The sequence below is a fragment of the Podarcis pityusensis genome, assembly GCF_964106645.2.
Source record: "Podarcis pityusensis genome assembly, chromosome: 7".
Taxonomy (NCBI): domain Eukaryota; kingdom Metazoa; phylum Chordata; class Lepidosauria; order Squamata; family Lacertidae; genus Podarcis; species Podarcis pityusensis.
In genome coordinates this window covers 74014597-74027876 of record NC_138031.1, presented here as the reverse complement: position 1 = coordinate 74027876, position 13280 = coordinate 74014597, and the positions used below count along the sequence as shown (strand labels likewise).

Sequence of the window (13280 nt, the reverse complement as noted above, 5' to 3'; positions counted from 1 at the left end):
CACCCCAGAAACAATAGCCGACAACTGCATCGGGAGTTCAGCTTCTGAAAAATGTTCAAAAACCGGAACACTTACTTTTGGGTTTTCGGCGTTTGAGTACCAAGGTACCACTGTACTTAGGTGTACACTTTTTTAAAAAAGCAATTTGCAATAAGTTTGTTAATACAAAATGAAGAGGTTTCAGACTTTTAGTGGCTGCCAATGGGCTTCCATATTCCCAGGACCATTCAAGCTACCATTTACAAAAAGCCATTCATGAGACTTTGAAGCCCTAGAGGAATCTCCCAGAGCAGAATGTCCTAATGGTGATGGCTTCTTTGCAAAGTGCATCTGATCTTCATATGAAGTCTAGAAATACTCAAGAGTAGCCAGAAATGATTCAGATGAAAGCTATCCCAAGGGCTGTAATTTATTCATGAGGACTAGGCTGCTTGCACTGGCCTTGTGTTAATTTTTTTTCGGGGGTTGCAGAAACTTCTCCATCTGGAAACTGTTCTGTTAGGCTGAGGATGAATGCACATGATTGCTTTCCAGCATCCTAATCTCATCGTAACAAGCACACTGGGAGATATGCATATCCAGTTCTTTAAAGAGGTGTTCAAACAAAGGCAATTATGAAAGGGGTGGGTTGTGTTTCTTTTTTTTAATGCTATGTTTGACACACTGAGTGTAATAGCCTTATGCCATTGAGAATGACAAAAGACATTTCGTAAAACATGTTCACTGGTTATTTCCACTTATGCTGAATTTAATTAGCATGTAAAATATTGTTTTTCAGCTGCTTATCTGTAAAAACCACCACCACCTAATGTGCATTCCCTCTTGGTGCCTATAACTTTTAAGAAAAGCTGTTTTTTAAACAGGGGCTGTACTTTAAACCAAGCAAATACTAAAGGACAAGTAACACTGGCTCTCTCCACCGATCCATTCACAGATAGGCTAAAGAACAAGTAAAATAGAGTTTGACTTTGACTCTGTCCCTGCTACCAGTGGCATAGCGAGGGGGCAGCTGGGGGGCATTGCCCCAGGTGCATTTTTTTTGAGGGGGTGCAACCAGGTGCCTGGGGCAAAGGGGATGGCAGCAGCAGCTTCTTCTCCTTAGGGCCACCCCTGGGCAAGCCACCAGCTGGTTGCAACTCCACTCCCACAACAGGCCTGACACAAGGGTGGAAGTGTCAAAGAGGTTGCAGCAGCTTCACTCATGGGTCAAGCCTAAACCAGGGGAGAAAGCATTGGAGAGGTGGCAGCAGCCCTCTCTGATGCTGGGATCTGGCACACAAGGCAGCAGTGGGCTCCAGTGTGTAAGAGCACTGCCCCATTTATTTGTACGTACAGATACAAATTGGGACGCGGGTGGTGCTGTGGGTTAAACCACAGAGCCTAGGACTTGCCGATCGGAAGGTCGTCAGTTTGAATCCCTGCAACAGGGTGAGCTCCCATTGTTCGGTCCCAGCTCCTGCCAATCTAGCAGTTCGAAAGCACAAAGTGCAAGTAGATAAATAGGTACCGCTCCAGCGGGAAGGTAAACGGTGTTTCCGTGTGCTGCTCTGGTTCACCAGAAGCGGCTTGGTCATGCTGGCCACATGACCCGGAAGCTGTCTGCGGACAAACGCCAGCTCCCTTGGCCAATAAAGCGAGATGAGCGCCGCAACCCCAGAGTCGGTCACAACTGGACCTAATGGTCAGGGGTCCCTTTACCTTTTTACAGATACAAATTATCTCTAGTAATAATAATAATAATAATAATAATAATAATAATTTTATTCTGTATATGCCACCCAACCACTCTGGGCGGCTCCCAACAGAGTATTAAAAACACAATAAAACATCAAACTAAGGCATAGTTCAGGCTATGTGGTTCAACTACAGCTGGACATGCCCCAAAAGTCATGGCTCTGGGAATAACAAGGCCTGATACCAAGAACAGGTTTCACATGTTGTACCCTGAAGAGTTTGGAAAGCAGGAGAAGCCATCTCTGCCCCTTTTCTCATGAACCCAGCTAGCAAATTGTGAGCTACCTGATAAATCAAGAGGAACAAGGCAGGTAACATAGGATGGCGAGAGGTGGCAGCATGCTGCAAATTAGAAGAGTGCAATTTTTTAATGCAAATCTGTGTTCTCTTTGATTCTCTCTTTTTTGGTAAGGTGTAGGGTTACCCTATTTCAAAAAGTAAAAAGCAGGACACCCCAAAAGTGATTGAGCTTTGTTTAGGAAGAACCCAAAATTGTTGAGTTCTTTTAAGGAAAACCCCAAATACGCCATAAAAACGTGATTTTTAAAAAATGGTTACTGACTTGCCTAAGATCCAAGCGCCACCTTTTGAAAATCCCCCCCGGATGTCAATTCTACCTTTGGAATCATGGTAATGTATGGACATGTGGCAGTCCTCTATGAGTGGCTACTTTACTATTATCCCTTGCCAAAGATGCCTAATGGACATCTGGGCCTATAACTTCGCAGCTGGGGGGCATATATGAGAGGTTTCCAAAGGTACAGAAGATACTATCCCCAGAATCTAACAACGGCGGCCCAGCCAAATGATCCGGACCATCACAGCCCCGCAATGGCTTTGGCTAAACTGCGGGCACAGTTCAGACCTGCTCTTGAACGAGGGCTCAACCCCAGCATATGTCCTCTGCAGCTTGCGCACTCCTTCTGGCTTCAGTGCCTGAGTGAACTGAGGGGGTGCATGTAGAGCCCTGCACAGTGCCTGCCTGTCTGCCTGCGTCTGCCCCTGCAATTATTGTATGAACAAAGCTGAACTGGCCTGTCACGGGTACTGGGGGAAAGAGGAATAGAGGAGATGGGTCCAGGGGCATCTTACCCATAGAGGCTAGTGGCGCAGGGTGCCAGAGCGCCAGGTTCTGGAGGGCACCAGGGCAGAGGTGGAGGCTGGACGCACCACCTCCCGGCATCAGCTTGCCACCCTCGCCCGCCTCTGCCATGCCGCGCCAAAGCAGCGCCTCACCCAGAGCTTCCGCCTACCGTGGCCACCATTGCAAGAAGCAGCCAGCTGAGCCGGGAGCCACCACGTCCAGCCTCCGCCTCTTCCCCACCGGGGGAGCTGCCCTCCAGCCACTGCCCACCTCCTCCAGCCCCACACCATGGTGCTGGATATGCTTAAGATGGCCCTGCATGGATCCCATCTCTGCCTTTATTTTTTGTAAATAACTTAGGTAAGAACAAGCCCAAAGAGCAATCAACATTTCAGCCACCGCCCCACTGTTTGATTCTTCCTGGCCCTTTTGTGATATTTGCAGTGGATCTGCTTGATATATGAGAGGTTAGAGATGGAGTGTTATGTTGAAAGTTGCCAGCTGTCAATCCCTGGTGCCTAAGGTCCTGGCCAGGAGTGCTTCTCACACCTCCAGTCCGCCTCCCCGCCCTCCCCCCAAAAAACTCCAGCTGCATTATGTGCTGTATTCAAACATCCTTCTCCTCTCAATGCCTGGCCCTAACTTTTAAAAATTAAAGGGGTCCCAGTGTCATTTGTGGCTGTTTGCTCGACCAAATAATGCATTCATATCCCAATTTCAATGTGCTAATTCATGTAACCGTAAGTGAATTTTTGGCTGTAGGTTGAATGATGGAGCAGATTATGTTTCTTATGATAAACACTTGCACATTATATGCATATAAAGGCATAATAAAATGATTACACATGAAGATCAGGCACATCTTTTTGATGCATAATCTACGCTGTGACACATATCCATTTACGCCACACAAAATTGCATGAAGCAGGATGCTGCTTTTTATGAGAATAAACTGTGTGGCATTTCACACATTAAAATGAAGGCTATTAATTTAGCAAAATAAACATGGGAGTATTGGTCTGAGGGATTTTTAATCATGTAAGTTATTCATCAGTGCCTTCAGCTGAAATACTGGGAGAACATCCAATATTCTGAATATTCAGAATTTGTACAGATTACGGAAGATTGGGAACATTTTTGAAGGAATCATGTGTCCATCAATGACTGGTTTGATTTTATGGGCCTATCTATCTAGTGTTAGGATTGTTACATAACTACATTACAATGTGCCAGTCCCATTAAAGAAAAGTTAGTCTGAAGAAGCACTTTTGTCTTTGGCTGAATGCCACCTACCTAGACTGGCAGTGTTCCTATAAATATTGGCAGGGCTCTCCCTTTGTCATTCTTCAGATCCCCTTGTCAAATGCTTCTCTGAGGTTTCTAAGAAGTTGGAGGAAAAGGAAGCAGCAGGAGCGCTGAAACTACCATTTATTATGCTGACAAGTCCCGGCTCATTGCTTCTTTTGTTCCCCGTGTCTCTCCATTGTTTTGTTGCCAGTCACCATGCATATGAATCACCAGAGCTTTGGATCCAAACGTGTGTGGTTTTTTTGTGTGTGTTTTAAAGTATGTTCCTAGCACACTGTACAATAGACTTCTGCCTCAGGACTAAGGTTTCAAACTGCAGCCCAAAGAACAGCAGACATGAGAGGATAATTGCCTGCATTCCCCAGCCCTTCCCCACTGCTCCATTAAAATGTGGAGCCCTTCCTCTCCACAAAAGTAAAACAGAAAATGAGATGGGGGAGATCTGATCCCAGTACAGTTTGGCCCCATATTCCAGGAAATCATGGTTCATTTGAGGGGGGTTTTGGAACTGAAAACTGGTAGGACAGGTCCTGGATTGGAACGTAAGTCTCCAGGCCTGTACATCTGGCTCCCACGACTCTCCTCAGGCCTCAAGAAGGTCACAGCCTTCACAGACCCTGCTAAGCCCCCTCTCCAAGTGCTTCTGCCTGGTCTAAATGTGATGATATCTCTTGTTTGCATGGATGGGAGGAGTTTGCATGGGTGCATGTGGATGTAGAAAGCATAGATTTATCCATATGGCTGCTGAGACCATATAACACCAGTCCTGAAAGGCCTACATTGGCTCCCAGTATGTTTCCGAGCACAATTCAAAGTGTTGGTGCTGACCTTTAAAGCCCTAAATGGCTTCGGCCCAGTATACCTGAAGGAGTGTCTCCACCTCCATCATTCAGCCCAGACACTGAGGTCCAGCTCCGAGGGTCTTTTGGCGGTTCCCTCACTGCGAGAAGTGAGGTTACAGGGAGCCAGGGAGAGGGACTTCTTGGTCGTGGTGCCTGCCCTGTGGAACGCCCTCCAATTAGATGTCAAGGAAATAAACAACTATCTGACTTTTAGAAGACATCTGAAGGCAACCCTGTTTAGGGAAGTTTTTAATGTTTGATGTTTTAATATCCTGTTGAGAGCCACCCAGAGTGGCTGGGGAGGTCTGGCCAGATAGGCAGGGTAATAATAATAATAAGCTGGAATGTCATCTACTACCCATCACCTTTTTTTCTTCTGGCCTCATGCACCAACTGGAATGTGATACCTAGAATGTAGCTCGCAAGGGATTTTTTATCTCTTTTTTTGAATAATATAATATAATATAATATAATATAATATAATATAATATACCGCCCTATACCCACAGGTGTCAGGGCGGTTCACAGAATAAATCTTGTTATATAAGCTTCCTCAGTGAGTAGATCAGTAATGGTGGGGAACTTTCTTGCACTGTGGGTAGCCAGGCTGTGGATGGGGAGATAGGTCCACTGCTTAGCAAAGTCATAGCAGTGATCGGACTACTCTGTTAGAAGGGGCTGTTGTTTCTGGATATTTGCAACCTCAGTTCCTTAGTTTGCCTCTATGACTGAACCAGCCCTGGACAGCTGAGATGAACCTTCCCAGGCTTGAAAGAATGGGTTGTGCTATTCTTGAGCTAATCCAAAAGGGCTGTGGCTGGGGAAGCTCTCTATATCAGGATGAGGTTATAGGTGTGTGCAGCGATAGTCAAATCTGGAATGAGTATAATCCAAGGAGGGGCAAATCTATGGATTTTGGGTTCTCTTTGTTTCTCATTTTCCCCCATCTTCAGTTCTTCAGGTCTTCATATTTCCACATGAGTTTGCATTTAAAAAAAGTCTGAATGAAAGCTCATCAGCATTTTATTGCAAATTTCTCCTAATATGCACATTTTTGTATGGAAAATGGCCTAATATACATATTTTTGCAAAGCATTTTCTCCTAACATGATGCATTTTTTGCATATTCCTTTCACTAACATGTACCTTTTCTGCAGACTTTACCCTGTCAATCAACTTTGAGATACCCTCTTGGGGCTATAAGATAGAACTTGAGTATTCTAACTAAATAGTCTTCAGAACTTCTAAACTGGAAAATTGTGAATATTAGATTCCGTACTTTTTGCTTGCCAAGTTCCCCACAACTTCCTCTGTTTTACACACCTGAAAAAAAGAAAGAAAGAAATAGGTCTTTTCTTTTCTCTTGAAAGGTTGTTACACTAGGGTTGCTTAAAGGAGTTTGTGTGGTAAGACTGCACATAATATACTAAGTGAGTTCCTGTTACTCCATATGACATATGTACAGGTAATGGGGTTTGAAGTGCTGACAGCCAAAAAGGATGGCTGCCTTTCTGAAAAGAACATTTGGAGAGGTTTAAGAATTACTCTAAATGAATAAATGGCATGTGCTCATTTTGTTCCACTTTGGGTTTAGCTGCTCTCTCTAATTGACAAACAGATTTCTAGGCCCATGTTAATGCTTCAAACAAATTCTGTGGCAGGGCTGAAAACGCTGTGCTATAAAAAAGGCACTTCACTTGCATCTGTAGCATCTTGGGGCTCTTTATAACCTCATGCTTAGAATAGATTAAAACAACGACAACCCAACTACAGACCTTACTTGTAAAGTGCAACTGCTTCAATGTGGAAAAGCTGAAAGTCTCGCTGAGCAACCTTTTCCCCAAGCCTGCAACAGTAAGTGTCCCCTTCAGGGTATCAGGTTGCTGTCAATGTTTGACCTATCAACCCACAAAGCTCTGGCCTGCATCTTCTAGCATTTTGTTATCTGGATCCATGGCAAAACATGAAGAACTCACAAGAGCAGAAGAACAGATCTGCTGAATCAGTCCAAAGGCCTGCCTAGTCCAAATCCCTGTTTTCAGTGGCCAGTCACAGAAGATTGTCAAGCAGAAGAGTGATGTCACAATCTCTTCCCAGGGAACTCTGAAAATTGTAGTTTGTGAGGGGATTAGGCATTTACAAACAACGCTCATCATTTTTAACAAACAACAGCCCTCATAAACCTTTGGGGAAGCCATGACTGCACAAAGTGGTATCATAGTTCTTGCCAAGTAGGGGCCTTTCCTGCTCATACTATGTTTTGTTTGGCTGAATTGGATTAACATAGGTTAATTGGTTTTCTTGGCATAGCCCCAAGTTTTCCTTAAAGCAGTGTCTTGATACTTACTTGGGGTAGGTGTGGCGGCAAATCTAAATTTCCAGAATACACTTGAATCCGTTCCACAAAATATTGTCAGACTGGAGTCAACCAAACACTTGTCCACGGCTATGATCTTGAATTCATTCTGATTTTGCTCCCCCTTCTGTGAGAGATCCTAATCACAGATCTCTTGCATCATATCAAGTTGTGTCAAATGTACAAGTGATGTGCAACAACAGCGGTTCAGATCTGTATCACTTTCTATACTTTCAAATAGGCAATATGACGTATGGTTTGTAGACAGTGAAAGGGACAGGTTTTGCAGATTGTTAATGAAATGAGTTATCGGGGGGAAATAAGAATGTTGGGGAAGAGAAGTGAATGTCAATACATGATAAAAGCCATTGTTTAAGAACCGAGAACTACAAAAAAGCTCCATTACAATTTTTCTTCTTCCACATAAATTCTGCAGTCAGCAAAGGATGGAAATATAGTGTTACAATTCAGGCTTCCCTACCAAAAGCTCTGCATCTTTGTCATGTGTGATTTCATTTGTGAGTCTGAGAACTGCAGATTTCACATTTTTCACAGGCAAATATAGGAAGGAGAATAAAGCAAGATTTATGCATGCGTCACCTTGTAAATAGGCAAATCCCAACAGAAGAAATGCAAGTTGGCACAGAAAATTGTCTTTCATTACATGTATATTTATTTTTCTAAGTTGATCTTCAGAAAGTAGGAAAACTTACTTATATGCCAGATGTGGTTTAATTCACCATCTCCAGGCACCACAATATTTTCCTTTTCCTTCAGAAAAGAAGATACATTCAGGGCTTCATTTGAGACAGGGCTCAACAGCATCCGTCTCAGCATCCGTATTGAGTATCAAGGCTCCATCCCAAAACACCCCTCTCTAAAGTACATTCCACAAATCTGAATTAGGAGCAGTTTCCAGGCTGTGTGCCTTTAGTTGTTACCACAGGGGGGCAGAAACCACTTTTTTCATGGATTTATCCCATTGAGCTGACATAACAACTGGGGCATATCATTTGGCCCTTGCAACCCTATCCTCACTGTATTGCTTATATGGAATAAATCCTTTGTGTGACACAGATTGGCCATGCACACATGTCGTTGAGTCTTTAAATGTCATAGTAGGAACATGGAATGAATCCCCAAAATCACCCACAAACAAGTGGCACCCCTGTATGCTGTATGTCTGAGTTACCTTTTGTGGCCACTCAGTTTCCCACTGCAAGAATGCTGGGGCTTGTACTCTCAATACCATCTGGATGCTCCACCAGAGAGCTGAAGTCCTGCCACTGCCACTTCTTCTGCTCTCCTTAACACTACAGGCTAAGGGAGGCACTATGGATTGAGAATATGCATGGAGGGGGCTCCAAGTATTTGAAACTGGAGGTACAGTCATACCTTGGGATAAATACGCTTCAGGATAAGTATTTTCGGGTTGTGCTCTGCAGCGACCCGGAAGTAACGGAGCATGCTACTTCCGGGTTTCTCTGCTCGCACATGCACAGACGGTCAAAATGACGTCATGCGCATGCACGGAAGCGGTGAAACGTGACCCATGCATGCGGAGACGCGCAGTCACATCTTAGGTTCTGTTCAGGATGCGAACAGGGCTCTGGAATGGACCCCGTTCGCATCCCGAGGTACCACTGTATACACAGCAGTGGTAGCCAGATGTTGCTGGACTCACTCAGCTCCACCCAGCATGGCTAATGGGCAGGAATTATGGGAGTTGTGGTGCAACAACGTCTAGATGGCAACACATTGGCAGGCCCTGCACTACAGAATAAACATGTGGGTCTGGTGGTATTTTCAGCTGTGGCTGGGGTCAGCTGCTGGTCCTACAGATGCCTTGGTCCACACAAATTGTTTTGAACCCCTGGCCTACCTGGCAGCAAGGTAGTATGTAAAGTTCAAAGTTTGGGGGTCAGTCCACACAAGCGAAGTCCAGAAGTCAAGAAGTACAGCCCAGGGTTAATCCAAGTAGCCAAGTCTGAAGTCCAGCAGTCAGGATATTGTCCAGAGTCAACCCCAAAGCACTGTCCTTGGTCCAGGAACATCCAAACCAATGTCCATCAACATGGGCAGCTGAGCCGACACAGCACTGCAGCTCTGCTTCCCTTTTGTAATTGTGTGCTGAGCATCTGGGATTGACAAGGCATGTCACCCTCACCTATTCCAAGCCTACTCCAGCTGAGGAATCACACACCTCCTCCCTGAGCTATCAAGCTCCATCTGTTCAGCTAGGGAGCTGTGCTGAGGCACCTTGCCTGCCTCAGCCTCCTGGAGCTCCCTGCCCACGATGTTCATGGAGACTGGGGCTCCTCTGGCTCTGGTGATGGGTCTTTCTGCTCTGGTTCCTGTGCATTGACCCCATCCCTTCAGCATCCTCTGTCACCCTGTGAGAACACATCCCCTGCTTGTCCTGGTGTGTCCCAGTCCTGGTTACACCCCTCACCAGGAACCCCTCCTCCTCTTCCTCCTCCTTGTACCAGTCTACCTTACACTTTAACTCTCTACAGAAGTTCTAAATTATGAGAGATTCAGTGCATGGAAATGAGATGGTCCATGATGCAGAGCCCAAGCAAGAATGGTTAGTGGATCAATGTCTGGAAATTAGGGATGGGACCAGGATGTGCAATCCAAACTCCCCTCTCCATCAATTGCTTCTGCCTAAACATAGAAGATCTGCTTGGGTTTCAATGACTGGTGTTTGATAGTGTGAACTGACTCCCATTGGAATGTGTTGTGTTTGAAGTGATGTAAGTTGATATGGAAATGCTATCTCTGGGATAAGTTCTCCGATGGCTCATTTATGTATGTAAGTTATTGCAGCAGAACTGCAGAAGTGATTGCAAAGGTCACAAACGCATTGGCTTATATTAAACAATATTGAGAACAGCATTCCTTCAGGATTTCTCTATTACCACTAAGACTAGAAGCATTTTTTTTTTTCAAGAGAAGCCCATATTCCCAAGATTTGAACAGGAATCAATGTCCTATTCTAAGGAAGCCCATTGTGTTGCATCATAAATTGAATACACCTTTCATGGCCTTCATTTATGAATGGATTACAAAACTATGGTGGACTTTTTAGTATGCGTCGTCATGCTGCCATTGGACCAGTTCTCTTGTCACCTTTAAATCCTCCCTCTTTTTATATTGTCCCTTCTTCAAATTCTTCCACCTCTTGTCATGTGAATTGAGCTATAAACTGCACAATACTGGTCATTTTCACCCAAGCTGGCTCACAGTATGCCATTTTGTGTGTGTCCAGGTTGCTACCTGAGGAAGAATCAGTATGTGAACTATTTGGTCAAGCTAGAGTTTATGCAGTGTAAAAAGAAGAAAAGAAAAGCTACCGATCACGATAACTCACAATGCATCTCCAAGTTACTACACTGGAAGGGTAATCACTTTGTTCTGATTGCCTTATTAGCAGAAAGCTATGTGTTTTTGAATAATGTATGTGACAGGCCTAAGATGACTGTCTCCGATGAGCCCAAACGAAATCCCACTGTGTAAAGTGAACACAAAGCACAGCTTCGGATTCCCAATTCCTTCAGAAAAATGACTTCTTTTTTTACTGTTCTGCTGAGTGCAGAAGTCATCACAAGACAATACAGAGCTACCTGCTGATTACAAGGAAAGCAGCTATTTCCATCCTGGAATATCTTCCCCCTCTCTCTTGCTCAGAATAAAAAAAATAGCATGGCCTCTGTTTCTTTGGAAGCAGCAGAGCTAGGGGCGGGGAGAGAATATTGGGTTTGTTACTGTTAGAATTGCTAAATGCCTTATTATTATTATTATTATTATTATTGTTGTTGTTGTTGTTGTTGTTGTTGTTTTAAAAAATGCCTGGTCTTGTCCCTTTCACTGCAGCTTGGAATATGGGTCTGGGCAAGTAAATAATCACAGCACAGGTTCAACATCATCACGTGTTAATGTCCAGAAATCAAGGCATAAATTGTGGCTATTGAACACTTGCCAGACTTGCATATTGTACAGTACTAGACTATGACAACTGAAAATACAGTATCTCACCTAATGAATCATATGCTTGGAATTAAAGTTCAGATCAGGTCTGTTTACGGATGACTCCAAATGACTGTAAGAACTAGTGGAGGCTCCCTAAAAATATTCCTCACTCTTCCATTTGCTCCTGTAGCTTTCAGTCACTATACAGTCATGTATAACATGGATTAATTTCTTGCTTCCTTAATAATTGTCTTTCCCCCTCTCACCAGACTTCTCACCAACCAAACTAGTTTTCCTGGAGTCACCTCTGCATATGAGATCTGCTTCAGAAGCCTAAGGAGAAACGATGTTGCTATACTATTAAAGCTAATAAAGTTTCAGAAAGGTCAGTGTTTCAACAGGAGATTGTATGGGAATTCTGAGATACCCATAGGCTAGGCTATATAAGTGTCACAGGCTCAACAAAGTATATACCAATAGGGATGTTTTTAAAAAACAACAACAACAACAATAATAATACACAAATAGCGATAAGTAACAACATAACTTTGAAAAGTGAAAAAAACAAATCCAGAATGTCTAGTGCGATATTCCACAGTTGATCATATAGCATATCATTATATTATGATATGAAGATATATTCTCACAGATGGAAAGGCTGGTGAGAAGAATAGAAGAAGACAACAACATTTTAAAATCATAACTCATTCAGACGTGTTAAAGGTGAAGCTACCTATTTTGCACATTACGAAACATTACGCAGATCAAAGCACAGCCACCCTTCAATACAGTAAGCCTGCAACTTACAGGCATTAATCTTGTGCACATTCAGTTTTACATGTATGGCAAAAAAAAAATAAAAAAAAAATTAAGCAGCAGAAAGGCGGTTCCTGGGGAAATGACTTTGGTAATATCACCGCCTACTGAAGTCAGTGGGTTTTGATTTTATGTGAATTTGACTTTAGGCGTGATTCATGGAATATAACACCCACCAAACTTGCGTGCTTACTGTATTCTCACATTTCTGCAGAAATCTCTGTTTTGTTTTTGTTCAGGTCCGCAGAGAAGTTAAGGCAATGGTGGGTCATTCTAAGCAAATGTTCAAATCCAAATGAAACTGGAGCCAGGCTTAGGGAGAAGCCTTGACTGATGTTCTCCTCATTCTGTTCTGATTGAATGAAATGTATGAGCTGCAACCCTCTGATGAACAGAGTCAAATTAAAAATGTCATCCGCTATGTTTGAGCATATAATGTTACCAGTCGCCAGGAAAAAAAGAAACATACTTGCCTAGATCAGTTTTGCAATGTAAATTTTACTGCTACAATTTAGTTATATTAAATGAAAAGTATTTCATGTTTAAAATTCTATTACCTGCCACAGGTCAATTAGAATATTTGTGCAGGTTTCTCTCCATTCCTGTTTTAGTGTAAGTTTATTTAATCTTCTAATACAACAATTCAGTAGTTTCAGTCTTTCCACCTTCAGGGAGCTATGTCTATTCTGCCTCTGCCAAGTTACATTGTACAGAGAAGTCTGGGTCATGATTTAAAGTGCATGTTCAATTCATGTGGTGTATGAGAGAGCATTATTTGGTATCACCAAAGCCTTATGTACTGACTAGGCACCTGCAACCCTGCTGTGGCTATATTACAGTGGAATATCAGTAGTGGCAGACAAACTTTGGAGAAGACTCCCCATCATTATTACCCTTCTCAATCAGGAACTCCTAAAATGTTTCTAGGGAACTTCAAGGATTTCTGCAACATATTTGAAAATGCTCTTATCTACAACCAGGCTGAATCAAATAAAAAACAACCTGGATAAATTCCCTCACTCTGTGGAAGCTATTCTTTCCAGCCAAAATGGCAAGGAGGACTTGGTGTCCATTGGGTGCAAAAGTGTGGTGATTATTAACAATTTGGGATTGATATCTCTGAATGATGCAAACTAAGCTAACACAAAACTGCTGTTATGAAACTGGT

The 13280-nt window shown here is 43.3% G+C and overlaps 2 long non-coding RNA genes across 2 annotated transcripts; one reads left to right on the top strand and one right to left on the bottom strand.

Annotated features, from left to right (window-relative positions):
• Positions 1-5975: 5975 nt before the first annotated feature.
• Positions 5976-6982, bottom strand: LOC308481712. Its single transcript, XR_013988838.1, has 2 exons — positions 6749-6982; positions 5976-6291 (listed from the first exon to the last, which is right to left on the bottom strand). It is a non-coding gene; the product is annotated as an uncharacterized lncRNA (long non-coding RNA).
• A 2856-nt stretch (positions 6983-9838) lies between these two features.
• Positions 9839-12487, top strand: LOC308482198. Its single transcript, XR_013989141.1, has 4 exons — positions 9839-9911; positions 10596-10727; positions 11566-11681; positions 12352-12487. It is a non-coding gene; the product is annotated as an uncharacterized lncRNA (long non-coding RNA).
• The last annotated feature ends 793 nt before the right edge of the window (positions 12488-13280 follow it).